This window comes from Coregonus lavaretus, assembly GCF_964263955.1.
Source record: "Coregonus lavaretus genome assembly, chromosome: 6".
In the NCBI taxonomy this organism is placed as follows: Eukaryota; Metazoa; Chordata; class Actinopteri; order Salmoniformes; family Salmonidae; genus Coregonus; species Coregonus lavaretus.
Window position 1 is genome coordinate 63,959,196 of NC_139993.1, and position 26,451 is coordinate 63,985,646.

Genomic DNA, 26,451 nt, shown 5'->3' on the forward strand with positions numbered 1-26,451 from the left:
GGTCCCAGCTGCCTTGAGATCATTGACAAGATCCTCCCGTGTAGTTCTGGGCTGATTCTTCACCGTTCTCATGGTCATTGCAACTCCACGAGGTGAGATCTTGCATGGAGCCCCAGGCTGAGGGAGATTGACAGTTCTTTTGTGTTTCTTCCATTTGCGAATAATATTACCAACTGTTGTCACCTTCTCACCAAGCTGCTTGGCGATGGTCTTGTAGCCCATTCCAGCCTTGTGTAGGTCTACAATCTTGTCCCTGACATCCTTGGAGAGCTCTTTGGTCTTGGCCATGGTGGAGAGTTTGGAATCTGATTGATTGATTGCTTCTGTGGACAGGTGTCTTTTATACAGGTAACAAACTGAGATTAGGAGCACTCCCTTTAAGAGTGGGTTCCTAATCTCAGCTCGTTACCTGTATAAAAGACACCTGGGAGCCAGAAATCTTTCTGATTGAGAGGGGGTCAAATACTTATTTCCCTCATTAAAATGCAAATCAATTTATAACATTTTTACATGCGTTTTTCTGGATTTTTTTGTTGTTATTCTGTCTCTCACTTTTCAAATAAACCTACCATTAAAATTATAGACTGAACATTTCTTTGTCAGTGGGCAAACGTACAAAATCAGCAGGGGATCAAATACTTTTTTCCCTCACTGTAGTAACCAAAAAAGTGTTAAACAAATCAAAATATATTTTATATTTGAGATTCTTTAACTAGCCACCCTTTGCCTTGATGACAGCTTTGCACACTCTTGGCATTCTCTCAACCAGCTTCATGAGGTAGTAACCTGGAATGCATTTCAATTAACAGCCTTCTTAAAAGTTAATTTGTGGAATTTATTTCCTTCTTAATGCATTTGAGCCAATCAGTTGTGTTGTGACAAGGTAGGGGGGTATACAGAAGATAGCCCTATTTGGTAAAAGACCAAGTCCATATTATGGCAAGAACAGCTCAAATAAGCAAAGAGAAATGACAGTCCATCAATACTTTAAGACATGAAGGTCAGTCAATACGGAACATTTCAAGAACTTTGAACGTTTCTTCAAGTGCAGACGCAAAAACCCTCAAGCGCTATGATGAAACTGGCTCTCATGAGGACCGCCACAGGAATGGAAGACCCAGAGTTACTTCTGCTGCAGAGGATAAGTTCATTAGAGTTACCAGCCTCATAAATTGCAACCCAAAAAAATGCTTCACAGAGTTCAAGTAACAGACACATCTCAACATCAACTGTTCAGAGGGGACTGTGTGAATCAGGCCTCCATGGTCGATTTGCTGCAAAGAAACCAGTACTAAAGGACACCAATAAGAAGAAGAGACCTGCTTGGACCAAGAAACAGGAGCAATGGACATTAGACCATTGGAAATGTGTCCTTTGGTCTGGTGTACAAATTGAAGATTTTTGGTTCCAACCGCCTTGGCTTTGTGAGACACGGTGTGGGTGAATGGATGATCTCCGCATGTGTAGTTCCCACCGTAAAGCATGGAGGAGGAGGTGTTATGGTGTGGGGGTGCTTTGCTGGTGACACTGTCTGTGATTTATTTAGAATTCAAGGCACAATTAACCAGAATGGCTACCACAGCATTCTGCAGTGATACGCCATCCCATCTGGTTTAGGTTTAGTGGGACTATCATTTGTTTTTCAACAGGACAATGACACACCTCCAGGCTGTGGAAGGGCTATTTTACCAAGAAGGAGAGTGATGGAGTGCTGCATCAGATGACCTGGCCTCCACAATCACCCGACCTCAACCTAATTGAGATGGTTTGGGATGAGTGAAGGAAAAGCAACCAACAAGTGCTCAGCATATGTGGGAACTCCTTCAAGACTGTTGAAAAAGCATTCCAGGTGAAGCTGGTTGAGAGAATGCCAAGAGTGTGCAAAGCTGTCATCAATGCAAAGAGTGGCTACTTTGAAGAATCTCAAATGTAAAATATATTTTGATTTGTTTAACACTTTTTTTGGTTACTACATGATTCCATATGTGTTATTTCATAGTTTTGATGTCTTCACTATTATTCTACAATGTAGAAAATAGTAAAAATAAAGAAAAACCTTTGAATGAGTAGGTGTGTATACACACATATACACACACGTTTTAAAAATATATGTTCCTTTATTATTTTCCCCTAACCCTACCATCCCTCCACTAATTGGAGTAAACTAATGGACAACAACACTTAGGCTTCTACTTCCAGCTTATACATACTATATACATTTTACGGACACAATGTATTTTACAATAGTTATATTTTGTTTGTTTTTAACCCCATCATTCAGCTACCATCAACCCCTCCCATCTATCTCTGAAGCCAATCCAGTTTGAGTTCTATTTTGCGTATATTTTTAACTGAGCTGTTTCACAAAAGTTCTGAACCTATATACATTTTACAGACACAGTATATTTGACATTAGTTACTTGTTGTTTTTAATCCCACCCATCAGCTCCACCACAGATGGTATTAGTTCACTATGTTGAGTTATAAGGTCCTGCGACAGACAAGCTTCCTTTCCAGGAGGTGTTCTTATTCATCAAAGGCTTACTTACTTATGTTGAGACAACATTCTCCTCCCCTGTCATTTGTCCCTCGCAGGCCACCTTAACATTCTGGTCTGTTGACATTTGTAACTCATAGGCCACCTTCACAGACCTTAGCCTGCAGTGCCAGGACAGGGAGGGGGCGACTGCTCTTCACTTCGCGGCCAGTGGGGGGCACCATCGCATCCTGGAGAGGCTGCTCCGCATGGGGGCAAAGGTCATCAGAGACTACTGGGGGGGAACCCCTCTACATGATGCAGCTGAAAACGGAGAGCTGGAGGTGAGAGATATGACAAGATCAGAGTCTCAGAGTAGGAGTACTGATCTAGGATCTGGTCCCCCTTGTCCATGTAATCTGATTCACAGTGGTCTAAAAGTTAAAACTGATCGTAAATCAGAACTCCTAACTATCTACAGTATATTGAAGTCATGTTAAGTCATAGTAACAGAGGTTTGATTCAGTCTGTTTGCTAACTGTTACCCCTCCTTCTAGTGCTGCAGGATCCTGTTAGCCAACCAGGTGAGCCCATCAGAGCAGGACATAGATGGGTTCACAGCAGCAGACCTGGCAGAGTACAACGGACACTACGACTGTGCCGGCTACCTCCGAGCTGTGGAGACATGCGTAAGACCCAAAACCTCTGGCTACCTCCGAGCCGTGGAGACATGCGTAAGACCCAAAACCTCCGGCTACCTCCGAGCCGTGGAGACATGCGTAAGACCCAAAACCTCCGGCTACCTCCGAGCCTTAGAGACATACGTAAGACCCAAAACCTCCGGCTACCTCCGAGCCGTGGAGACATGCGTAAGACCCAAAACCTCCGGCTACCTCCGAGCCGTGGAGACATGCGTAAGACCCAAAACCTCCGGCTACCTCCGAGCCGTGGAGACATGTGTAAGACCCAAAACCTCCGGCTACCTCCGAGCCGTAGAGACATTCGTAAGACCCAAAACCTCCGGCTACCTCCGAGCCATGAAGACATGCGTAAGACCCAAAACCTCCGGCTACCTCCGAGCCGTGGAGACATGCGTAAGACCCAAAACCTCCGGCTACCTCCGAACCGTGGAGACATGCGTAAGACCCAAAACCTCCGGCTACCTCCGAGCCGTAGAGACATGCGTAAGACCCAAAACCTCCGGCTACCTCCGAGCCGTGGAGACATGCGTAAGACCCAAAACCTCCGGCTACCTCCGAGCCGTGGAGACATGCGTAAGACCCAAAACCTCCGGCTACCTCCGAGCCGTGGAGACATGCGTAAGACCCAAAACCTCCGGCTACCTCCGAGCCGTGGAGACATGCGTAAGACCCAAAACCTCCGGCTACCTCCGAGCCGTGGAGACATGCGTAAGACCCAAAACCTCCGGCTACCTCCGAGCCGTGGAGACATGCGTAAGACCCAAAACCTCCGGCTACCTCCGAGCCGTGAAGACATGCGTAAGACCCAAAACCTCCGGCTACCTCCGAGCCGTGGAGACATGCGTAAGACCCAAAACCTCCGGCTACCTCCGAGCCGTGGAGACATGCGTAAGACCCAAAACCTCCGGCTACCTCCGAGCCGTGGAGACATGCGTAAGACCCAAAACCTCCGGCTACCTCCGAGCCGTGGAGACATGCGTAAGACCCAAAACCTCTCCCTTTATACCATATTTCTTAGTTCAGAAATTATTTTCTTGTTTTTGTGGCCTCTCTAACTGTATATTGTTCCCAAGCATATTTGTTTTGCATTAAAATCCAAGTCGGAACAAGCTTGAAAACATCTATAAAGGGGAAAACTGTTTGTCTCTTACAGTCGTGTTGTGATTTGAGACTGTCCGTGTGTCTAGTGTTCAGACCTTAAGCCTTGTTCACACTGCAGGCCTTAATGCTCAAATCAGTTTAGTTTTTCAAAATCCATTTTGGAATACGGACTGTCCAAACAGCAAGTTACAAGTGACCAAATCGGATTTGTGTGTGTGTGTGTTCAGACAGCAGTCATTTGCTGACATGGCTACGCTAGTTGTCATAGTAACGACGGGTGCGCGCAGTGGTGTAGGCTGATTTGGTCGGTGGTGCTCGTGCTTCCTGTCACGCTGAAGTTATGTAGCAAGCGAAGGTGAGAGCAGTGCCTGCCATGGACGTTTCCCCAGTTGCTTTGAATGTTCAAAATGAAAGTGTAAGACAACTTTTAAAGCCTCAAAGGATAAAGATGATCCAACTTTCAAAACGAGTCCTTTTTGGCTAGCCACAGCAGCCAACTAGCTGTTTAGCTTTCTAGTACATGCACTCATTTGTTTGTAAACAATTAACAAGCTAGTTGGCTACCACATGTTCTTGTCAAACTGTCAACAGTAGGTAGCAAGCAACAATATATGCCAAATAACAGTCTAAAAACCACTTGAGTTCAAATAAATTCGATTTGACCGTTCAGACACAAGTCACATGGCCAGGAATCAGATCACTCAATCAATCAATCACATTTTTATTTATAAAGCCCTTTTTACATCAGCAGATGTCACAAAGTGCTATACAGAAACCCAGCCTAAAACCCCAAACAGCAAGCAATGCAGATGTAGAAGCACGGTGGCTAGGAAAAATTCCCTAGAAAAGGCAGGAACCTAGGAGGAACCAGGCTCTGAGGGGTGGCCAGTCCCCTTCTGGCTGTGCCGGGTGGAGATTATAACAGTACATGGCCATTAAGGACAGATTTTTCTCCAAGATGTTCAAACGTTCATAGATGACCAGCAGGGTCAAATAATAATCACAGTGGTTGTAGAGGTTGCAACAGGTCAGTACATCAGGAGTAAATGTTATTAGCTTACTATAGGGGAGTGTACACTAGATATAGAGGAGTGTACACAAGATATAGGGGAGTGTACACTAGATATAGGGGAGTGCACACTAGATATAGGGGAGTGCACACTAGATATAGGGGAGTGTACACTATATATAAGGGAGTGTTCAATAGATATAGGGGAGTGTACACTAGATATAGAGAAGTGTACACTAGATATATCAGAGTGTACACTAGATATAGGGGAGTGCACACTAGATATAGGGGAGTGTACACTAGACATGAGTGTACACTAGATATAGGGGAGTGTACACTAGATATAGGGGAGTGTACACTAGATATAGGGGAGTGTACACTAGATATAAGGGAGTGTTCAATAGATATAGGGGAGTGTACACTAGATATAGAGAAGTGTACACTAGATATATCAGAGTGTACACTAGATATAGAAGAGTGTAAACTAGATATAGGGGAGTGTAAACTAGATATAGGGGAGTGTACACTGCATCGCAGTGCTAGCTGTGCCACTAGAGATCCTGGTTCGAATCCAGGCTCTGCTGTAGCCGGCTGCAACCGGGAGACCAATGGGGCGGCGCACAATTGGCCCAGCGTCGTCCAGGGTAGGGGAGGGAATGGCCGGCAGGGATGTAGCTCAGTTGGTAGAGCATGGCGTTTGCAACGCCAGGGTTGTGGGTTCGATTCCCACGGGGGGACAGTATGAAAAATAAATAAAGAATAATGTATGCACTAACTGTAAGTTGCTCAGGATAAGAGCATCTGCTAAATAATGTAAAATGTAAAAAAAAATGTAAACTAGTGTACACTAGATATAGGGGAGTGTACACTAGATATAGGGGAGTGTTCAATAGATATAGGGGGAGTCTACACTAGATATAGGGGAGTGTTCAATAGATATAGGGGAGTGTACACTAGATATAGGGGAGTGTACACTAGATATAGGGAAGTGTACACTAGATATAGGGGAGTGTACACTAGATATAGGGGAGTGTACACTTGATATAGGGGAGTGTACACTAGATATAGGGGAGTGTACACTAGATATAGGGGAGTGTTCAATAGATATAAGGGAGTGTACACTAGATATAGGGGAGTGTACACTAGATATAGGGGAGTGTACACTAGATATAGGGGAGTGTACACTAGATATAGGGGAGTGTACACCAGATATAGGGGAGTGTACACTAGATATAGGGGAGTGTACACTAGATATAGGGGAGTGTACACTAGATATAGGGGAGTGTACACTAGATATAGGGGAGTGTACACTAGATATAGGGGAGTGTACACTAGATATAGGGGAGTGTACACTAGATATAGGGGAGTGTACACTAGATATAGGGGAGTGTACACTAGATATAGGGGAGTGTACACTAAATATAGGGGAGTGTACACTAGATATAGGGGAGTGTACACCAGATATAGGGGAGTGTACACTAGATATAGGGGAGTGTACACTAGATATAGGGGAGTGTACAATAGATATAGAGGAGTGTACACTATATATAGGGGAGTGTACACTAGATATAGGGGAGTGTACACTAGATATAGGGGAGTGTACACTAGATATAGGGGAGTGTACACTAGATATAGGGGAGTGTTCAATAGATATAGAGAAGTGTACACTATATATAGGGGAGTGTACACTAGATATAGGGGAGTGTACAATAGATATAGGGGAGTGTACACTAGATATAGGGGAGTGTACACTAGATATAGAGAAGTGTACACTATATATAGGGGAGTGTACACTAGATATAGGGGAGTGTACAATATATATAGGGGAGTGTACACTAGATATAGGGGAGTGTACACTGGATATAGGGGAGTGTTCAATAGATATAGAGAAGTGTACACTAGATATAGGGGAGTGTACACTAGATATAGGGGAGTGTACACTAGATATAGGGGAGTGTACACTAGATATAGGGGAGTGTACACTAGATATAGGGGAGTGTACAATAGATATAGGGGAGTGTACACTAGATATAGGGGAGTGTACACTGGATATAGGGGAGTGTTCAATAGATATAGAGAAGTGTACACTAGATATAGGAGAGTGTACACTAGATATAGGGGAGTGTATACTAGATATAGGGGAGTGTTCAATAGATATAGAGAAGTGTACACTATATATAGGGGAGTGTACACTAGATATAGAAGAGTGTAAACTAGATATAGGGGAGTGTAAACTAGATATAGCGGAGTGTACACTAGGTATAGGGGAGTGTACACTAGATATAGGGGAGTGTACACTAGATATAGGGGAGTGTACACTAGATATAGGGGAGTGTACACTAGATATAGGGGAGTGTACACTAGATATAGGGGAGTGTACAATAGATATAGGGTAGTGTACACTAGATATAGGGGAGTGTACACTAGATATAGGGGAGTGTACACTAGATATAGGGGAGTGTACACTAGATACAGGGGAGTGTACACTAGATATAGAAGAGTGTAAACTAGATATAGGGGAGTGTAAACTAGATATAGCGGAGTGTACACTAGATATAGGGGAGTGTACACTAGGTATAGGGGAGTGTACACTAGATATAGGGGATTGTACACTAGATATAGGGGAGTGTACACTAGATATAGGGGAGTGTTCAATAGATATAGGGGAGTGTACACTAGATATAGGGGAGTGTACACTAGATATAGGGGAGTGTACACTATATATAGGGGAGTGTACACTAGATATAGGGGAGTGTACACTAGATATAGGGGAGTGTACACTAGATATAGGGGAGTGTTCACTAGATATAGGGAAGTGTTCAATATATATAGGGGATGTACACTAGATATAGCAGAGTGTACACTAGATATAGGAGAGTGTACACTAGATATAGAGGAGTGTTCAATAGATATAGGGGAGTGTTCAATAGATATAGTGGAGTATACACTAGATATAGGAGAGTGTACACTAGATATAGGAGAGTGTTCAATAGATATAGGAGAGTGTACACTAGATATAGGGGAGTGTTCAATAGATATAGGAGAGTGTACACTAGATATAGGGGAGTGTTCAATAGATATAGGAGAGTGTACACTAGATATAGGGGAGTGTTCAATAGATATAGGAGAGTATTCAATAGATATAGAGAAGTGTACACTAGATATAAGGGAGTGTTCATTAGATATAGGGGAGTGTTCAATAGATATAGGGGAGTGTACACTAGATATGAGAATGTACACTAGATATAGGGGAGTGTTCAATAGATATAGGGGAGTGTACACTAGATATAGTGGAGTGTTCAATAGCTATAGAGGAGTGTACTCTTTCAACTGGACATAGTTCTCTACCACATTGCTATACGATGTGTAATACTCTAGAATACTGATCTATCTGGAAGTTCCAACCCTAAATGTTGCTTTTGACACTACAGTCAAAATGTCCGATAGCGGCTGTAATATACAGAGGCAATAAGGATCTGGGAAAACATGAAATGTTGATGGACACAGAGCATGAACTTATGACCCCCCATGATCCATCCCATGACCACATGATGTCCAGATAGTTACATCACATGTATTGTTGTGTGTGTGTGTTGTTGTGTGTGTGTGTGTATTGTTATGTGTGTGTGTGTGTGTGTGTGTTGTTGTGTGTGAGTTATGTGTGTGTGTGTGTAGTTATGTGTGTGTATTGTTATGTGTGTGTGTTGTTGCTGTGTGTGTGTGTGTGTGTGTGTGTTGTCATGTGTGTATATTGTTATGTGTGTGTGTGTGTGTGTTGTTGTGTGTGTGTATTGTTGTGTGTGTGTGTGTGTGTGTGTGTGTGTTGTTGTGTGTGAGTTATGTGTGTGTGTGTGTAGTTATGTGTGTGTGTTGTTGTTGTTATATGTGTGTGTTGTTATGTGTGTCTATTGTTAGGTGTGTGTGTGTGTGTGTTGTCATGTGTGTATATTGTTATGTGTGTGTGTGTGTGTGTTGTTGTGTGTGTGTGTGTGTGTTGTTGTGTGTGTGTTGTTATGTGTGTGTGTTGTTGTGTGTGTTGTTGTGTGTGTTGTTGTGTGTGTGCTCGCCTCAGTCCACCACGTCCACAGTTCTACATACCCATAAATACCCAGTGATGTGTCCCCTACACAGTGATAGCAGCTCTCTGCCTGGCAGCCCATAGATACCCATTGATGTGTCCCCTACACAGTGATAGCAGCTCTCTGCCTGGCAGCCCATAGATACCCAGTGATGTGTCCCCTACACAGTGATAGCAGCTCTCTGCCTGGCAGCCCATAGATACCCATTGATGTGTCCCCTACACAGTGATAGCAGCTCTCTGCCTGGCAGCCCATAGATACCCATTGATGTGTCCCCTACACAGTGATAGCAGCTCTCTGCCTGGCAGCCCATAGATACCCAGTGATGTGTCCCCTACACAGTGATAGCAGCTCTCTGCCTGGCAGCCCATAGATACCCAGTGATGTGTCCCCTACACAGTGATAGCAGCTCTCTGCCTGGCAGCCCATAGATACCCAGTGATGTGTCCCCTACACAGTGATAGCAGCTCTCTGCCTGGCAGCCCATAGATACCCATTGATGTGTCCCCTACACAGTGATAGCAGCTCTCTGCCTGGCAGCCCATAGATACCCAGTGATGTGTCCCCTACACAGTGATAGCAGCTCTCTGCCTGGCAGCCCATAGATACCCATTGATGTGTCCCCTACACAGTGATAGCAGCTCTCTGCCTGGCAGCCCATAGATACCCATTGATGTGTCCCCTACACAGTGATAGCAGCTCTCTGCCTGGCAGCCCATAGATACCCATTGATGTGTCCCCTACACAGTGATAGCAGCTCTCTGCCTGGCAGCCCATAGATACCCATTGATGTGTCCCCTACACAGTGATAGCAGCTCTCTGCCTGGCAGCCCATAGATACCCATTGATGTGTCCCCTACACATGTGACATGTTAGAATGAGGATGGAAAGACTATGCACTCCAAATGGCACCCTATTCCCATAGAGCACCGGTCAAAAGTAGTGCACTACATAGGGAATAGGGGGTGCCATTTGGGGCGTACCCAGCAAAGCTTGGCTCCCGGGGGATAGCTTCACCTCCCCCTCCACCTGAAATAATCCTCCTGCCTCCTGTTAAAAAATGGGACTGCTAATTAACTGTGGAGCCGCTGGCGCTGCAGTGTTGCAGCTGCTGTTTGGAGACGCCGTGAGCCCCTGGGACCTATCAGTTACCCCAGATAGGAAGCTCAGGTGGCGGGGAGAGGGCCTGGCCTATGGGGCCTGAGCCGGTTATGAGATCTGATGTCTTCGGTTTCACCATTTTCACTGCAGTTCTGATGCCTGGAACCGGAAACTCTATCCCTCAGGAGCAGGATGTCATGTTGGCTTCAAACACACGTCCTCCTCGGTTTGATTGTGTGTCATGTTCTGTTTCCAGATCACCCATTACACATAGCATATCATATTATGGTGGTTTAGTTTAGATTAGAATAGGGCTGTTCTCAACAAAGGCCCTAAAATTTGGTGTAAAGTGTAAACTCTCAAGGATAATTCTTGTACTTTTTTATCTATTTAATCCCATGAAATTGAAGTCATTGCAACAGTAGTTCTGTAAAAAAACGTGCAGTATAAATCCACTGGGTCGTTTTAATTACATGTCCCTTAGTGTCACACTTTCACAGGGTTGTAGGGTTTCTGTCCGTTCTAAAGTGTCAGTCCGTCACTTCGTCTCATTTCCGATTGGCAGCTTTTAATGGGCCGGTAGCCAGAGAGTTGCGTGCTAGGTTTTTCATCATGTTTGGTTTTCTCCGAAAGAGATCACCTTCCCTCCTCCTTATTTAGCTAGCATTCTGCTACAGTCAGCCAGCCAGCCAGCCAGTCAGCCAGCCAGCCAGCCAGTCAAAGTTTGCTGCTTCAGTGTTATGAGATATTTTTGTCAGATGTTACTATGGTATACTGAAGTATAATTACAAGAATTCCATAAGTGTCAAAGGCTTTTATTGACAATTACATTACGTTTATGCAAAGAGTCAATATTTGCAGTGTTGACCCTTCTTTTTCAAGACCTCTGCAATCCGCCCTGGCATGCTGTCAATTAACTTCTGGGCCACATCCTGACTGATGGCAGCCCATTCTTGAATAATCAATGCTTGGAGTTTGTCAGAATTTGTGGGTTTTTGTTTGTCCACCCGCCTCTTGAGGATCGACCACAAGTTCTCAATGGGATTAAGGTCTGGGGAGTTTCCTGGCCATGGACCCAACATTTCGATGTTTTGTACCCCGAGCCACTTAGTTATCACTTTTGCCTCATGGCAAGGTGCTCCATCATGCTGGAAAAGGCATTGGTCATCACCAAACTGTTCTTGGATGGTTGGGAGACGTTGCTCTCGGAGGATGTGTTGGTACCATTCTTTATTCATGGCTGTGTTCTTAGGCAAAATTGTGAGTGAGCCCACTCCCTTGGCTGAGAAGCAACCCCACACATGAATGGTCTCAGGATGCTTTAATGTTGGCATGACACAGGACTGATGGTAGCGCTCACCTTGTCTTCTCCGGACAAGGTGTTTTCCGGATGCCCCAAACAATCGGAAAGGGATTCATCAGAGAAAATGACTTTACCCCAGTCCTCAGCAGTCCAATCCCTGTACCTTTTGCAGAATATCAGTCTGTCCCTGATGTTCTTTCCTGGAGAGAAGTGGCTTATTTGCTGCCCTTCTTGACACCAGGCCATCCTCCAAAAGTCTTCGCCTCACTGTGCGTGCAGATGCACTCACACCTGCCTGCTGCCATTCCTGAGCAAGCTCTGCACTGGTGGTGCCCCGATCCCGCAGTTGAATACACTTTAGGAGACGGTCCTGGCGCTTGCTGGACTTTCTTGGGCGCCCTGACGCCTTCTTCACAACAATTGAACCGCTCTCCTTGAAGTTCTTGATGATCTGATAAATGGTTGATTTAGGTGCAATCTTACTAGCAGCAATATCCTTGCCTGTGAAGCCCTTTTTGTGCAAAGCAATGATGACGGCACGTGTTTCCTTTCAGGTAACCATGGTTGACAGAGGAAGAACAATGATTTCAAGCACCACCCTCCTTTTAAAGCTTCCCGTCTGTTATTCTAACTCAATCAGCATGACAGAGTGATCTCCAGCCTTGTCCTCGTCAACACTCTCACCTGTGTTAACGAGAGAATCACTGACATGATGGCAGCTGGTCCTTTTGTGGCAGGGCTGAAATGCAGTGGAAATGTTTTTGGGGGATTCAGTTCATTTTCATGGCAAAGAGGGACTTTGCAATCTATTGCAAGTCATCTGATCACTCTTCATGACATTCTGGAGTATATGCAAACTGCCATCATCAAAACTGAGGCAGCAGACTTTGTGAAAATGTGTATTTGTGTCATTCTCAAAAAGTTTGACTACGACTGTAGTGCACTACTTTTGACCAGAGCCCTGTTAATTAGTGCACTATGTAGGGAATAGGGTGCCATTTGGGACGCAGGCTAGGACTTCCGCTCTTCATTCACACAGAAAGACAGTGGACTTCTTGAAATGTGATTTTTTTTTTTTTTTTTTACAATGGAAAGTCAAGAAAGGGCCTTCACAATGATAAGCTGAAACAGAGATAATGATCAGCTGAAACAGATATAATGATCAGCTGAAACACGTTTCCACTTCACAATAACAGCACTTACAGTTGACCGGGGCAGAAATTTGACGAACTGACTTGTTGGAAAGGTGGCGTCCTATGACAGCTCTTCAGTAAGGCCATTCTACTGCCAATGTTTGTCTATGGAGATTGCATGGCGGTGTGCTCAGTTGTATACACCTGTCAGCAACGGGTGTGGCTGAAATAGCTGAATCCACTAATTTGAATTGATGTCCACATACTTTTTGTGTATAAAGTGTCTATTTTCCAGCTGCTTTGACAGCCTTAGGTATCGTCCCAACTGGCACCCTATTCCCTATGGGCCCTGGTCAAAAGTAGTGCACTATAAAGGGAACAGGGTGCCATTGGGACACTACCTTAGTTCCGCTGACAGTTCTCTTCCTTTGTTCGGTGCCACAGCAACATAGCTGTTGGTTTGTCCTGCATTAGGGACATTACCGGCCATCCCATCCTACACCTTAATAATTAACACCATTCTCCGATCAGTGTTATTGTTTATTGGCTGGCAGGGCGGCAGTGTGGAGGCTGGCTGTCTGTTCATGGGGGTGTCAAACGCCTACCTGAATGACTGGCTGCCTGGTTACCTGGCAGGCTAGACGGCTGACTGACTGACTGGGTGGGATCTATCGGCAGATTCTGTCACGTCCTCATCATTGAGGGCCGACTGACCGGATAACTAACTAACTAATTGACTGACTGCAAGACGTAGCATCACTCGGGTCTGAGCCGTAAGTTACTTATTGATTTTGTTGATTGCTATGGCTTTATTTGATACACTGCTTTTAAGTCAAATGCTTGTCAATAGTGTTGATTCATTACTTAACTAGGCCAGGGGTAGGCAACTATACTGAACAAAAATATAAAACGCAACATGCAACAGTTTCTAAGATTTGACTGAGTTACAGTTCAAATAAGGAAATCAGTCAATTGAAATAAATTCATTAGGTCCTAATCGATGGATTTCACATGACTGGGATGTTTTCGTTGTCCGTAGCTTATGCCGGCCCATACCATAACCCCAACGACACCATGGGGCACTCTGTTCACAACGTTGAAATCAGCAAACCGCTCTCCCACACATCGCCATACACGTGGTCTGCGGTTTTTTAGGCTGGTTAGATGTACTGCCAAATTATCTAAAACGACGTTGGAAGCAGTGTCGTGTGTTCATGGATGCCAAGGGAAGCCAGGCTTCCCAAAAATATTTACAAAGAAAACAATTCTAAAACATAAAAAAATATATCTCTGTGTTTCATAATTTTCCTTCAATTCGCAAGAGGCTGAATGTACACTACATGATCAAAAGTATGTGGAAACCTGCTCGTCCAACATCTCATTCCAAAATCATGGGCATTAATATGGAGTTGGTCCCCCCCTTTGCTGCTATAACAGCCTCCACTCTTCTGGGAAGGCTTTCCACTAGATGTTGGAACATTGCTGCGGGGACTTGCTTCCATTCAGCCACAAGAGCATTAGTGAGGTCGGGCACTGATGTTGGGCGATTAGGCCTGGCTCGCAGTCGGTGTTCCAATTCATCCCAAAGGTGTTCGATGGGGTTGAGGTCAGGGCTCTGTGCATGCCAGTCAAGTTCTTCCACACTGATCTCGACAAACCATTTCTGTATGGACCTCGCTTTGTGCACGGGGGGCATTATCATGCTGAAACAGGTAAGGACCTTCCCCAAACTGTTGCCACCAAGTTGGAAACACAGAATCGTCTAGAATGTCATTGTATGCTGTAGCGTTAAGATTTCCCTTCACTGGAACTAAGGGGCCTAACCCGAACCATGAAAAACAGCCCCAGACCATTATTCCTCCTCCACCAAACTTTATACAGTTGGCACTATGTATTGGGGCAGATAGCGTTCTCCTGGCATCCGCCAAATCCAGATTCGTCCGTCGGACTGCCAGATGCGTGATTCATCACTCCAGAGAACGCGTTTCCACTGCTCCAGTCCAATGGCAGTGAATGTTATACCACTCCACTTCACGGCGTAGTGTGTTACCAATTGTTTTCTTGGTGACTATGGTCCCAGCTGCCTTGAGATCATTGACAAGATCCTCCCGTGTAGTTCTAGGCTGATTCCTCACCGTTCTCATGATCATTGCAACTCCACGAGGTGAGATCTTGCATGGAGCCCCAGGCAGAGGGAGATTGACAGTTCTTTTGTATTTCTTCCATTTGCGAATAATCGCACCAACTGTTGTCACCTTCTCACCAAGCTGCTTGGCGATGGTCTTGTAGCCCATTCCAGCCTTGTGTAGGTCTACAATCTTGTCCCTGACATCCTTGGAGAGCTCTTTGGTCTTGGCCATGGTGGAGAGTTTGGAATCTGATTGATTGATTGCTTCTGTGGACAGGTGTCTTTTATACAGGTAACAAGCTGAGATTAGGAGCACTCCCTTTAAGAGTGTGCTCCTAATCTCAGCTCGTTACCTGTATAAAAGACACCTGGGAGCCAGAAATCTTTCTGATTGAGAGGGGGTCAAATACTTATTTCCCTTATTAAAATGCAAATCAATTTCTAACATTTTTTACATGCGTTTTTCTGGATTTTTTTGTTGTTATTCTGTCTCTCACTGTTCAAATAAACATACCATTAAAATTATAGACTGATCATTTCTTTGTCAGGGGGGATCAAATACTTTTTTCCCTCACATACATACATACATATATCCTTTTTTTGTATGAGAATACCTTCAATTTTATGCTGACAGTCTGCACTTTTACCTCATAGTCATTGTATCATTTCAGATCCAAAGTGCTGGAGTACAGAGCCAGAACAACAACAGATGTGTGACTGAATGTCTCTTTTTTTTATTTGATATGTTAGTCATTTAGGAGATGCTCTTATCCTTAGCCTTGCTCAAGGGCACAACGATAGGCTTTTTCACATAGTCGGCTTGGGGATTCAAACCAGCGACCTTTCGGTTACTGCCGAAAACCGATATTTATACACTGACTATACAAAACATTAGGAACACCTGCTCTTTCCATGACATAAACTGACCAGGTGAATCCAGGTAAAAGCGATGATCCCTTATTGATGTCAGCTGTTAAATCCACTTCAATCATTGTAGATGAAGGGGAGGAGACAGGTTAAAGAAGGATTTTTAAGCCTTGAGACAATTGAGACATGGATTGTGTATGTGTGCCATTCAGAGGGTGAATGGGAAAGACAAAATATTGAAGTGCCTTTGAACTGGCTACGGTAGTAGGTGCCAGGCGCACCGGTTTGAGTGTGTCAAGAACTGCAACACTGCTTGGTTTTTCACACTCAACAGTTTCCCGTGGGTATCAAGAATGGTCCACCACCCATTGGACATCCAGCCAACTTGGAGCCGCTGACCGGAGCTAGACCAGGCACCGGTGGAGCGGACTGCTCTGGCACCAGCCGTACCGGTCTGGGGACACGCACCACTGGTCTGGTGCGAGGAGCAGGCACGGGGCGTACCAGGCTGGCGACACGGGTTACCGGTTTCTACATCTAAGGAGAAAGGGATCTCTCTGACGTTGGGAATGCAATATATTTAATAGTTACAGGAAACTATATGGGCTGTATCAATTTTATGTGCCCCATGTTGCACTTTTGTCAAATTATACATTTTTCTACAAAGTATAGCACTGTATACCTAGCTACGGGGAAGCAGGTACGGGACGTACCGGACTGGCGACACCCACCACTGGTTTGGTGCGAAGAGCAGGAACAACCCGTCCTGGCTGAACGCTCATTTTCACCCGACAAGAGCGGGACGCGGGCACCACTCGCACCGGGCTGTGAATGAGCATCACAGCAGAACAGGGTGCCTGTATGGTCCCACGCTCCTTCTGTTGCCTGGCCAGCTCCTCTCTCCGTGCATCCCCTGACTCCTTCTCCCTTTGGGCCTCCTGCAGCGCCTCCTTCTGAAGGGAGAGCTCCTACTCCCTCTTCTCTAACAGCCCCCGTAATGTGGTGGCCTCCTCTCTCATACTGCTGATCCGCAGGTCTTGGAGGACCTCTACAATAGCGTTCCTCCTCCTCCACAGTCAGCCCTTTCACGGCCTCCTGCTGCTTCTTCGACCACCCCGTGTGCCCCCCCCAAAAAAAATGTTTTCTTGGGGTTGCCTCTCGGGTCTCCTTCGTCGTTTCGCATTTTGGAGTCGCCGTCGATCCTCTCCTCCTTGGGTTTCGCCCAGGGTCCTTTACCCGCAAATATCTCCTCCCAAGACCACATCTTCCCCACCTGTGTCCAGGGTGTTTTCTCCTCCTGGCCACGCTGCTTGGTCCGTTGATGGTGGGATCTTCTGTCACGTTCGTTGAGTACAGGATTGGACCAAGGTGCAGCGTGGAATGCATAAATGTTTATTCACTAAGTTAACACACGACAAAACAACAAAAGCAACGTAACGTGAAGCTCACAATGGCTACACACAAACAAGCCAAACAAGAGACAAGATCCCACAACATAGGTAGGCAACATGGCTGCCTAAGTATGAACCCCAAATCAGAGACAACGATCGACAGCTGCCTCTGATTGGGAACCACACCCGGCCAACATAGAAATATATGATCTAGATCTACACATAGATACCTAGATATTCACATGGTAACCTCTAGCATTCGTGACAGCTATTTTTCTGTAGGACCCTCTGACTTCATATACTGGACTTTGACTTAATACCAGAGCATTAGTAGACCCATTGCAAAATAATCTGTATTTTAAACTTTGGCAGTAAAACTCCCACCCCATGGTGATTCTAAGGTGGTGGGAAAAGCCAGGTTTTGTTTGCAACGGTACTAGTAGTAATGAGTAGGTTACCGGTTTCTACATCTAAGGAGAAAGGGATCTCTCTGACGTTGGGAATGCAATATATTTAATAGTTACAGGAAACTATATGGGCTGTATCGATTTTATGTGCCCCATGTTGCACTTTTGTCAAATTATACATTTTTCTACAAAGTATAGCACTGTATACCTAGCTACGTTTCAGGTGCTACTATCATACTCTGGTATACCTCCTTATTAACATTGATTGCTCAGTACTGACTGGCTCAGATCAGCTGAATGTGTCTCTTTCCATGACAATGTAAGATGCATTTATTGCAGAGATTGATATCATCTGATGGAGGAATATCAGTCCATCATATCCTTCTCCAAGGGGCTACTGATGATCAGTCCATCAGATCCTTCTCCAAGGGGCTACTGATGATCAGTCCATCAGATCCTTCTCCAAGGGGCTACTGATGATCAGTCCATCAGATCCTTCTCCAAGGGGCTACTGATGATCAGTCCATCAGATCCTTCTCCAAGGGGCTACTGATGATCAGTCCATCAGATCCTTCTCCAAGGGGCTACTGATGATCAGTCCATCAGATCCTTCTCCAAGGGGCTACTGATGATCAGTCCATCAGATCCTTCTCCAAGGGGCTACTGATGATCAGTCCATCAGATCCTTCTCCAAGGGGCTACTGATGATTGGTATGTCTGTTTTGTGTGACAGTGGCTGCATTTACACAGGCAGCCCAATTCTGATCTTTTTCCACTAATTGGTCTTTTGACCAATCAGATCAGCTCTTTTGCCAGTAATTGGGCAGAAGGTCAGAACTGGACTGCCTGTGTAAACGCAGCCAGTGTTAGATTGCGGATATAGTGACTAAACAGGCCCCATAAACTGTGCTTGTCAGTCTCTGTGTCAGTGTCTGTGTGGCTGTAAAAACTCAGAGCAGAGCAGAGGGGGATCAGGGTTGGGGTTAGTATGGATGGGGTTAGTATGGTTGGGGTTAGTATGGCTGGGGTTAGTATGGTTGGGGTTAGTATGGCTGGGGTTAGTATGGCTGGGGTTAGTATGGATGGGGTTAGTATGGTTTTGGTTAGTATGGATGGGGTTAGTATGGATGGGGTTAGTATGGTTGGGGTTAGTATGGATGGGGTTAGTATGGATGGGGTTAGTATGGTTTTGGTTAGTATGGATGGGGTTAGTATGGCTGGTGATAGCACGGTTGGGGATAGTACGGTTGGCATTGTATGGCTGGGGATAGTACGGTTGGGGTTAGTACGGTTGGCGTTGTATGGCTGGGGATAGTACGGTTGGGGTTAGTACGGTTGGGGTTAGTACGGTTGGCGTTGTATGGCTGGGGATAGTACGGCTGGGGTTATCCAATAGGGTTAGCTCATCAGCTTGGGGATCATGAGGAGCTGCTGATGAAAACCAAATGCACAGCTGAGGCCAATGGCTTTAATTAAATGCACTCACACACACACACACACACCAAATTGTATTGGTCGCGTAAACATATTTTGCAGATGTTATCGCGGGTGTAGCGAAATGCTTATGTTTTTAGGTCCAACAGTGCAGTAATACAAGTAAACAATACACGCAAATCCAAAAATAACAAAGGAATTAAGAAATATAGAAATATTAGAACGAGCAATATCAGAGTCTGGAATATAAATATACATGTACAGTGCATTCGGAAAGTATTCAGACCCCTTGACCTTTTCCACATTTTGTTACGTTACAGCCTTATTCTAAAATGGATTAAATAAAACAAATTCCTCAGCAATCTACACACAATACCCCATAATGACAAAGTGAAAACAGGTTTTTTTAAATTTTAGCAAATTTGTTAAAAACAAAAAACAGAAATACCTTATTTACAGAAGTATTCAGGCCCTTTGCTATGAGACTCGAAATTGAGCTCAGGTGCATCCTGTTTCCATTTATCGTCCTTGAGATGTTTCTACAACTTGATTGGAGTCCAGCTGTGGTAAATTCAATTGATTGGACATTATTTGGAAAGGCACACAGTTGACAGTGCAAGTCAGAGCAAAAACCAAGCCATGAGGTCGAAGGAATTGTCTGCAGAGCTCCGAGACAGGATTGTGTCAAGGCACAGATCTGGGGAAGGGTACCAAAAAATGTCTGCCGCTTTGAAGGTCCCTAAGAACACAGTGGCCTTCATTCTTAAATTGAAGAAGTTTGGAACCACCAAGACTCTTCCTAGAGCTGGCCGCCCAGCCCAACTGAGCAATTGGGGGAGAAGGGCCTTGGTCAGGAAGGTGACCAAGAACCCGATGGTCACTCTGACAGAGCTCTAGAGTTCCTCTGTGGAGATGGGAGAACCTTCCAGAAGAACAACCATCTCTGCAGCACTCCACCAATTAGGCCTTTATGGGAGAGTGGCCAGACGGAAGCCACTCCTCGGTAAAAGGCACATGACAGCCCACTTGGAGTTTTCCAAAAGGCAGTTAAAGACTCTCAGACCATGAGAAACAAGATTCTCTGGTCTGATGAAACCAAGATTGAACACTTTGGCCTGAATGCCAAGCGTCACGTCTGGAGGAAACCTGGCACCATCCCTACGGTGAAGCATGGTGGTGGCAGCATCATGCTGTGGGGATGTTTTTCAGCAGCAGGGACTGGGAGACTAGTCAGGATCGAGGCAAAGATGAACGGAGCAAAGTACAGAGAGATCCTTGATGAAAACCTGCTCCAGAGTGCTCAGGACCTCAGACTGGGTCGAAGGTTCACCTTCCAACAGAACAATGACCCTAAGCACACAGCCAAGACAACGCAGGAGTGGCTTCGGGACAAGTCTCTGAATGTCCTTGAGTGGCCCAGCCAGAGCCCAGACTTGAACCCGATCGAACATCTCTGGAGAGACCTGAAAATAGCTGTACTGCGACGCTCCCCATCCAACCTGACAGAGCTTGAGAGGATCTGCAGAGAAGAATGGAAGAAACTCCCCAAATACAGGTGTGCCAAGCTTGTAGCGTCATACCCAATAAGACTCGATGCTGTAATCGCTGCCAAAGGTGCTTCAACAAAGTACTGAGTAAAGGGTCTGAATACTTATGTAAATGTGATTTTTCCATCTTTTTTTTTTTTTTTTTACAAATTAGCAAAAATGTCATTATGGGGTATTGTGTGTAGATTGATGAGGGGGAAAAAACTATTTCATCAATTTTAGAATAAGGCTGTAACCTAACAAATTGTGGAAAAAGTCAGTGGGTCTGAATACTTTCTGAATACACTGTATGATGGTGTGTATGGACAGTATATTTATAGAAACGGTTTGTACAGCAGTAGTTATATAGGATGAGCCTTGACTAGAATACAGTATATATATATATATATAAAGTGGGTAAAACAGTATGTAAACATTATTAAAGTGACCAATGTTCAATGACTATGGACATAGAGCAGAACTCTAAGGTTCAGGGCAGGGTACTGGGCGGAGGCCCGGCTAGTGGTGACTATTTAACAGTCTGATGGCCTGGAAATAGAAGCTGTTTTTCAGTCGGTCGGTCCCAGCTTTGATGCACCTGTACTGTCTCCACCTTCTAGATGGTAGCGGGGTGAACAGGCCGTGGCTCGGGTGGCTGAGGTCCTCGATGAGGTTCTTCTTGTGTCACCGGGTGCTGTAGATGTCCTGGAGGGTCGGCAGTGTGCCCCCGGTGATGCGTTGTGTTGACCGCACCACCCTTTGGAGAGCCCTGCGGTTGCGGATGGTGCAGTTGCCGTACCAGGCGGTGATAGGATGATCTCAGTGGTGCATCTGCAGAAGTTGGTGAGGGTGTTAGGGGGCCAGGCCGAAAGAGGTGCTGTTGCGCCTTCTTCACCACACTGTCTGTGACCATTTCAGGTTGTCAGTGCCGTGCATGCTGAGAAACTTGAAGCTTTTCACCCCGTCGATGTGGATGGGGGTGTGCTCTGTCTGCTGTCACCTGAAGTCCACGATCAGCTCCTTTGTTTTGTTGACGTTGAGGGAGAGGTTATTTTCCTGGCACCACTCCGCCAGGGCCCTCACCTCCTCCCTGTAGGCAGTCTCGACATTGTTGGTAATCAGGCCTACGATTTCAATTTTGCGTGAATGCTGCCATCTATCCACAGGTTTTGGTTTGGATAATCGTCATAGTGGGAACAACATCTTCTATACACTTTCTGATGAACTCCGTCACCGAGTCAGTGTATACGTCAATGTTATTCTCATAAGCAACCCGGCACATATCCCAGTCCGCTTGATCAAGACAATCTTGAAGCATAGATTCCTATTGGTCAGAACAACATTGAACAGTCCTTACCACGGGTACTTCCTGTTTAAGTTTCTGCCTATAGGAAAGGAGGAGCAGAATGTGGAGGAGTGATCTGATTTGCCAAAAGGAGGGCAGGAGAGTGCCTCTTAGCTGTCCCGGAAGGGGGAGTAGCAATGGTCAAGAGTTCTTGATGAACGAGTAGCGCATGCGATGTGTTGATACAAATTCGGTAGCGTTCTTCTCAGATTTGCTTTATTGATCCCCAGCTACAATAAATGCGGCCTCAGGATATGCGGTTTTCCAGTTTGCACAAAGTCCAATGTAGTTCCTTAAGAGCCGTCGCCGTGACGATGACCGAAGAGAATTCTCTCTGGAGATAATGCAGTCTGTATTTGATAGTGAGGTATTCCAGATCGGGAGAAGAAAAGGACTTGAGTTCCTGTACGTTACCACAATCACACCATGATAGTTAATCATGAAACATACACCACCGCCATTTCTTTTTTTTTCCCCCTGGAGAGTTCTTTCTTCCTGTCCGCGCGATGTACTGAGAACCCAGCTGGCTGTATGGACGGGGACAGTATATCCGGAGAGAGCCATGTTTCCGGAAAAGTATGTTACAGTCGCTGATGTCTCTCTGGAAGGAGATCCTCGCTCTGAGCTCGTGTACTTTATTGTCCAGGGACTGAAGATTAGCGAGTAATATACTCGGAAGCGGTGAATAGTATGCCCGCCTCCTAAGTCGGACTAAAAGCTCACTCCGTATTCCTCTTCTCCGTCGGCGGCGTCTTAAAGCAGCCCCTGAGATGAGTGGAAATGCCTCTAGGGGTATGAACAAAGAATCCATTTCAGGAAAGTCTCATTTCTGGTCGAAATATCTGGTGACCGCCAATCTAATAACCATAAGTTATTTTCGGCTGTAGGTAATAATGCAAGACAACGTTCTGAGCAAATCATGTAAGAAATAACACAACAACAGCAAAAATACTGCAATGTCGGCTAGGAGCTAGGAACAGGGTGACCATGTCTTTCCGCGCCATCTTGAGCGATGCAGCAACGTCACAGCATATTTGGTGCTGTTCCACATCAAAGTGGTGTGAGAGAGGAAATGGTTGGGACCGCCCCTTGGAGACAAAGCACAACAGTGTGTCGCAACGTATCAGCCCTTCCTTTGATGTTTCGCGTGTCCCAAATGGCACCCTATTCCCTAAACAGTACACTAGAGCCCTATGTTCAAAAGTAGCGCACTATATAGGGAATAGGGTGCCATTTGGGACACAGAGAGTTGTGGGTTTTAATCCTGTCCTTGGAGAGCAGAATTTGATCTGCATTCTGCATGGCCTCGATTAGGACATTACAGGTTCATTAGGGGAGATCTAAACGCTTCCATATATCCTGCATCCTCCCCGCGGGGGTTGGAATCCTGCCAATACAATGTTTGTTTCTTTCTCCTCCTCTCCTCTCTACTCTGAACTCATTGTACCTCTCCGATCTGAGATTCTCTCTCTCTCTCTCTCTGTCTCTCTCTCTCTCTCTCTCTCTCTCTGTCTCTGTCTCTGTCTCTGTCTCTCTCTCTCTCTCTGTCTCTCTGTCTCTCTCTCTCTCTGTCTCTGTCTCTGTCTCTCTCTCTCCGTCTCTCTCTCTCTGTCTCTCTCTGTCTCTCTCTCTCTGTCTCTCTCTGTCTCTCTCTGTCTCTCTCTCCGTCTCTCTCTGTCTCTCTCTCTCTCTCCCCGTCTCTGTCTCTGTCTCTCTCTCTCTCTCTCTCCGTCTCTCTCTCTCTCTCTCTCTCTCTCTCCGTCTCTGTCTCTGTGTCTCTCTCTCTGTGTCTCTGTCTCTCTGTCTCTCTCTCTGTGTCTCTGTCTCTCTCTCTCTCTCTGTGTGTCTCTCTCTCTCTCTCTCTCTCTCTCTCTGTCTCTGTCTCTGTGTGTCTCTCTCTCTCTCTGTGTGTCTCTCTGTCTCTCTCTCTCTCTCTCTCTCTGTCTCTCTCTCTCTCTCTCTCTCTCTCTCTGTCCCCCTCCCAGCCCTTCTCAACAGACCGGCCAATAGAAGAACTAGGTCCGGTGGAAGAGGACGTGAGGGGGAGACAGGCTGTGACGTGGCAGCCCAGTAAAGAGGACTACTACCGTCGCCTTAGCGACCCCGGCCGGGACTACTTCCACAATAACAACAAAACAAATATGGAGAGCTTAAAGGTGATTCGCTTACATACTGACAGTATGATACTGAGCTGATCGTTGGCATACTGATGGGCTTCTGTTTTAAGGTTTGAGAGGCGGGCCAGTACCCAGTGGGTTGCCGATTCGAATTCCAGGTCTGATGGGGAAATGTTGTAAATCCCATATCGGCATATTCTATATCGGCATATCCTATATCGGCATATCCCATATCAGCACATATCCTATATCCCATATCCTATATCCCATATCGGCATATCCTATATCCCAAAGACTCACCATCTCTTTGTTTTCCTACCCAGCAACCAGAGACAGAGGAGTCCCCTCAGGCTCCTCCCCCTGAACCTCCTCTACCCACCTCATCCTCCTCTCAACCACAACCATCTGCCATCTCCAGTGTACAACATGTTAAAGTGGCATCAACTGGTGAGGGTAACACCAGTTAGTAGGGCTATGATGATAGCAGATGAGTGTAACACCAGTTAGTAGGGCTGTGATGATAGCAGGTGAGGGTAACACCAGTTAGTAGGGCTGTGATGATAGCAGGTGAGGGTAACACCAGTTAGTAGGGCTGTGATGATAGTAGGTGAGGGTAACACCAGTTAGTAGGGCTGTGATCATAGCAGGTGAGGGTAACACCAGTTAGTAGGGCTGTGATGATAGTAGGTGAGGGTGACACCAGTTAGTAGGGCTGTGATGATAGTAGGTGAGGGTAACACCAGTTAGTAGGGCTGTGATGATAGTAGGTGAGGGTGACACCAGTTAGTAGGGCTGTGATGATAGTAGGTGAGGGTAACACCAGTTAGTAGGGCTGTGATGATAGCAGGTGAGGGTAACACCAGTTAGTAGGGCTATGATGATAGTAGGTGAGGGTAACACCAGTTAGTAGGGCTATGATGATAACAGGTGAGAGTAACACCAGTTAGTAGGGCTGTGATCATAGCAGGTGAGGGTAACACCAGTTAGTAGGGCTGTGATGATAGTAGGTGAGGGTAACACCAGTTAGTAGGGCTGTGATGATAGTAGGTGAGGGTAACACCAGTTAGTAGGGCTGTGATGATAGTAGGTGAGGGTAACACCAGTTAGTAGGGCTGTGATGATAGTAGGTGAGGGTAACACCAGTTAGTAGGGCTGTGATGATAGTAGGTGAGGTTAACACCAGTTAGTAGGGCTGTGATGATAGTAGGTGAGGGTAACACCAGTTAGTAGGGCTGTGATGATAGTAGGTGAGGGTAACACCAGTTAGTAGGGCTGTGATGATAGCAGGTGAGGGTAACACCAGTTAGTAGGGCTGTGATGATAGTAGGTGAGGGTAACACCAGTTAGTAGGGCTGTGATGATAGCAGGTGAGGGTAACACCAGTTAGTAGGGCTGTGATGATAGTAGGTGAGGGTAACACCAGTTAGTAGGGCTGTGATGATAGCAGGTGAGGGTAACACCAGTTAGTAGGGCTGTGATGATAGTAGGTGAGGGTAACACCAGTTAGTAGGGCTGTGATGATAGCAGGTGAGGGTAACACCAGTTAGTAGGGCTGTGATGATAGCAGATGAGGATAACACCAGTTAGTAGGGCTGTGATGATAGCAGGTGAGGGTAACACCAGTTAGTAGGGCTGTGATCATAGCAGGTGAGGGTAACACCAGTTAGTAGGGCTGTGATGATAGTAGGTGAGGGTAACACCAGTTAGTAGGGCTGTGATGATAGCAGGTGAGGGTAACACCAGTTAGTAGGGCTGTGATGATAGCAGGTGAGGGTAACACCAGTTAGTAGGGCTGTGATGATAGCAGGTGAGGGTAACACCAGTTAGTAGGGCTGTGATGATAGCAGATGGGGATAACACCAGTTAGTAGGGCTGTGATGATAGCAGGTGAGGGTAACACCAGTTAGTAGGGCTGTGATGATAGTAGGTGAGGGTGACACCAGTTAGTAGGGCTATGATGATAGTAGGTGAGGGTAACACCAGTTAGTAGGGCTGTGATGATAGTAGGTGAGGGTGACACCAGTTAGTAGGGCTGTGATGATAGTAGGTGAGGGTAACACCAGTTAGTAGGGCTGTGATGATAGCAGGTGAGGGTAACACGAGTTAGTAGGGCTGTGATCATAGCAGGTGAGGGTAACACCAGTTAGTAGGGCTGTGATGATAGTAGGTGAGGGTAACACCAGTTAGTAGGGCTGTGATGATAGCAGGTGAGGGTAACACCAGTTAGTAGGGCTGTGATGATAGCAGGTGAGGGTAACACCAGTTAGTAGGGCTGTGATGATAGCAGGTGAGGGTAACACCAGTTAGTAGGGCTGTGATCATAGCAGGTGAGG

At 45.8% G+C, this 26,451-nt stretch overlaps 1 pseudogene across 1 annotated transcript in view; it reads left to right on the forward strand.

The window, feature by feature from the left end:
- Window positions 1–26,451, forward strand: part of LOC311130710 (espin-like protein) — a 44,015-nt pseudogene that overhangs the window by 12,126 nt on the left and 5,438 nt on the right. Inside the window, exons 4-7 of the transcript in view lie at window positions 2,638–2,820; window positions 3,034–3,165; window positions 23,987–24,157; window positions 24,442–24,565. The product of the transcript in view is annotated as an espin-like protein (transcript). The remainder of the gene's footprint in view (window positions 1–2,637; window positions 2,821–3,033; window positions 3,166–23,986; window positions 24,158–24,441; window positions 24,566–26,451) is intronic.